A 4,308-nucleotide genomic window follows, 5' to 3' on the forward strand; every position below is an offset into this window, starting at 1 on the left:
GAGGCCCTGCTCTTGCTTGGCTGAGAAATGGAGCTTCCTGGTCAGATCCTGAGTGAGCAATGCCCCAGCCCGTCCTGGATGTCCCCTTGTCCGCCCGCAGACGCGGGCCCTCACTCCAGGTGGCTTTGTCAGCTGGCACCGCACCAGACGCCTGGCGCCCTGTCCCGCGTGGGGTCCCTGTGCGGCAGCCAGCCCCATCACGACACCTACCCGCTCTCCGCACACCTGGCCTTGCCCTGCTCATCACTGTCCTGGGTCCAGCGGGCCCCTGAGTGGAGTGGGCACCTAGAGGAGTCCAGGGAAACGCATCCGTGACTGTGGGCACCGCGCCCTCCACGCCCTGTAGAACCGGAACCTGACATGGGAGGAGGGGCATGTGTGGAGGGAAACCATGCCGGGGTCTTCAGTGTGAGAGCTGATGTCCCCTCGGGTGGACCTGGGTTGGGCTCTGTGGTCCCCCCGCGAGGACCACCTCTTCCGGGGCGACCAGCCCCTTGGAGGGGGTCAGCGGGTGCAGAGAGGGTGAAGACTTGGCTGGAGGCTGGGGAACGCCTGCGGTAAACACGGCCAAGGACAGCTTTCGGACTTGGAAGGTATGTTCCCTGGCCCGTGGCCTTTGCTAGGGTTGAGAGAAGGGGTCTGGTATGAGAGCATGTGAGGCTGAAGAAGCAGAGCCGTGAAGGAGGAAGCTGGAGCCCGCCCGGTGCCAGATGCCGAGGATGAAGGTGTTCTTGCCCCGCCCCCTCGGGGACACCTTGGTACAGGGGCCTCCGCAATCCTCAGCTAAGGGACAGAGGCCAGCCCCACCTCAGTCTGCTCTTGGTTTTGCAGGGGGACTGGCAGGAAGCGTGGGGCCCCATTCTGGCCCCAGGGCCCCCGCTGTGCACCCCAGGGCCATGTGGGGCTGGGCAGCTTCAGGAACCTGCCCTCCGGGCTTTCATAGAACTGCGACCTCCTGGGGTATGCCGGGGCTGTGGGCACTGCTTGAGTGTCATGCCATGCTCTGATGGTGGAGCTGCTTCATCTAGTTTGGGTAAATTTCAGTAAGGGAGAGGGCACTCTGTTTTATTTATTACCTTAGGTTCTTGCAGAGCAGAAGGTGTCCGGGAGGAGATGGGCACTCGCGGATCCCCTTAGAGTCTGTGTCAGGTGACGCCCCTGGGCCAGCCTGCATCCTGGCGACCGCCCCCCCCCCCCCCCGGCCGGGAACCCTCCCTTATCCGGAGGTGGCAGGGTGGACCTCCAGCCTTGCTCAGCTGCTCTATCTGCTGGCCCCATCTCCGTGCTCCTGAGCCCCTGAGTGGACGTTGCTGGTCTTCTGCTCATCTGGGAGACCACATTCAAGACCACCTAAGCCTCCTGCCCCGCACTGGGTCTCCCTTTCTGGGGTCCACAGGGCGCACGCTGTGGGAGTCCTCGGTCCTCTGAAGGTTCAGAAAGTATGGTTCAGACCAGAGCAGGCAGGGCTGGGGCAGGTGGGTGCCCAGGGCCGCCTCCGTCTGCCCCGACCAGGGAAACTGCAGAGAAGGGCATTTCTGCCTCTTTAACTTAGCTTTCCTTTTTTTAAACCAGACAAAACAGGGACTTCCCTGGCGGTCCGGCAGTTCGGACACCATCCTTCCCCAGAAAGGGGTGCAGGTTCGATCCCTGATTGAGGGAACTAAGATCCCTCATGCCATGTGGCCAAGAAAAAAAAATCCAGACAAAACAAAATGAATCACACAAAAAAACCCTATGTTCTTTCTTATAAGTAAAAAGAAATACATGTATTTAGAAAATATAGATTTAAAAAATAAGAAAATAAAACTTTTCTCAGCTTCATCACTCAGCTAGTTGTTCATCTCACACATATATGTCTTTGCACACGTGTGTGTACACGTGTGTGAATTAGACATCGTCCCTCCTGCTTGTGAGTAGCCTTTGCCCTCAACGTGCGGTGAGCTCCTTCCCTGTCGTCTCATCCCCTTTAACACCATGACTCTGACGGCTGCCAAGTGTTACCTCGTGTTATCACACACGACACATTCGTTTAGTCTCCTGTATTGGGTTATTTAGATTATTTTTAGTATTTTTATCATCATGAAAAAGATGGAGGTGAGTTTTGGTAGCTGCGTGTGTCTGACTCTATGACCCTGTGGACTGTAGCCTGCCAGGCTCTCCTGTCCATGGAATTCTCCAGGCAAGAATACTGGAGTGGGGTGCCATGTCCCTCTCCAGGGAATCTGACCAACTCAGAGGTCGAACCCACATCTCCTGCCCCTCCTGCATTGGCAGGTTGATGCTTTACCACTGAGCCACCTGGTAGCTGCGTCTTTAGCATATTCAAGGAAATTTCCTGTGGATGAATTTCTGGAAGCAGGATTTCCGGCATTAGCACACGTGAATCACTGGGGTCTCTGTGTGTCCCTTGCGAGGTGGGCACGTCCCCATCAGCCTGGACCAGGTTCCTCGTGGTCCACGGAGGCCTTACGGAGCCTTGAGTCTCTGGTATCCACGATGCCTTTGGAGTCCAGGACGGTGCTGTCCTCCTGGGGAGATCTGGCATCTAGAAGGGCCGTGACCTGCTTGGCAAATTCCTGCATCTTCACTCCAAAGACAACGGAACCTGGACCAACCCAGGCCCGCCTGGCGAGGTTCCCAAGCTGTGGGCTGGAGCCAGTCACCCAGGGTTCAGATGAGCCCTGCCACACCCCACCCTGTCTGGCCCCGGGAGCTCTCCGCTGCTCTGATAACTGCAGTCCTGGTGATGCTTCCAGACCCTTCCATGGGCACTGGTGGTTCAGAAATACAGTTACCGCCTTCACTTGAAGCTGAAACAACCAGGATCTAGGACCTCCTTGGTGGTCCAGTGGTTAAGACTCTGAGCTTCCACTGCAGGAGGCATGGGTTCAGTCCCTGGTCAGGGAAGTGATATCCCACGGGTCGAACAGAGCAGCCAAGAAATAAGGCAAATAAACCAGTGTCTGGAGAGACATGTGACTGGGTCAAAGGCCCAGCTGTCCCTACCGCAGGGCCAGCGTGCCTCCCTGGAGTGCCCCAGTGTCAGACCCGGGAAGCAGGTCCGGGGCCCCTGGGCGGCCCCGCCGGGTCATCGGCACGAGCAGCACCGTGGGGGCAGCCCCGCCGGCTTGTCCTCGGGTGACATCTCTCCTCAGGACCACAGCAGGGACGTGGTGCCAGTGAGAGGTGGGTGGGTGGCGGTGTGGGTGGCGAGCAGGGCCGTGCCATCCTGTTCAGGTTGCCAACCTGGCTGGGTACTGCTGGATGATGTGGTGCTCACCAGTGCCAGATCAGCCAGACCCGGGAGGAGTGGCCCAGACACCACCCTGCAGGAACCCGCTGCTCTGAACACAGGCAGGTCACAAAATCACCCCAGGTCAGCCCTTCACCCCTCGGAGTCCCTTCCTTGAGTTCACCGCTGCAATAGGAACACTGCCGGTGAACTCAACTTTCCCCTCTTCTGCCCTAAAGAGCTGCTTCTCCTGTAGCCAACATTCAACCCCCTCAGTACCCCTCTAGGCAGAGCTTATTAACCTTTTTTTAAATGCCATGGGAGCCCTGGGAACCCTCATTAGGCAAAGATGTTTAAATGCATAAAGCGAAATACACAAGACCTCTAGGAAACCAATTAGATTTAAAATAGTTTTAAAATACACTTGTGATGTATGTTTCTTTACTGATAGGTTAACTAACGAGGTCTCATCACCGGTTTTGAAGCAGCAGACACAGAGCAGAAACTGTATTGTTATCTGTAACAACTGTAGCACAGTACCGCAGTATCTGTGGTTTATACCCCAGTGTCACAGGTGACGCAGTCCTTGCCATAGCATCACTATGCCTATTTCATGATGAAACGAACTGGCCCGTTTTAGTTGACAGATGAGAACAAGGATGGGTTTTTCCCACCCAAATTCACAGAACCCAGGTGAGTAACTCCTGCCCTAAAGGAAACAGAAATAAGCAATTTTGTTGAGAGGACAGATGAGGAATGAAGTGGCTAACTGTTTGGTCCAAGGCCACACAGCAAGTTAGAGCCCCACCCTTGGGCTCCTGCCAGAGGTGCTGACCTGCTGGTCTGGCTCAGCCTCTCCCCTTCTTACCCGCCAGTCCTAAAGTGACCCCAGGTTTCATCCTGGAATGCTCCCCCAAAGACCAGTCAGCTGCATTTACTACTATTAGTAAAGGCACAAAATGGTCTCAAAAGCACTTTATTGTTCAGTCACTCAGTCGTGTCTGACTCTCTGTGAGCCCACGAACCGCAGTACATCAGGCCTCCCTGTCCTTCACCATCTCCTGGAGTTTGCTCAG

This window comes from Bison bison, unplaced genomic scaffold (assembly GCF_000754665.1).
Source record: "Bison bison bison isolate TAMUID 2011002044 unplaced genomic scaffold, Bison_UMD1.0 scf7180017864503, whole genome shotgun sequence".
Taxonomy (NCBI): Eukaryota; Metazoa; Chordata; class Mammalia; order Artiodactyla; family Bovidae; genus Bison; species Bison bison.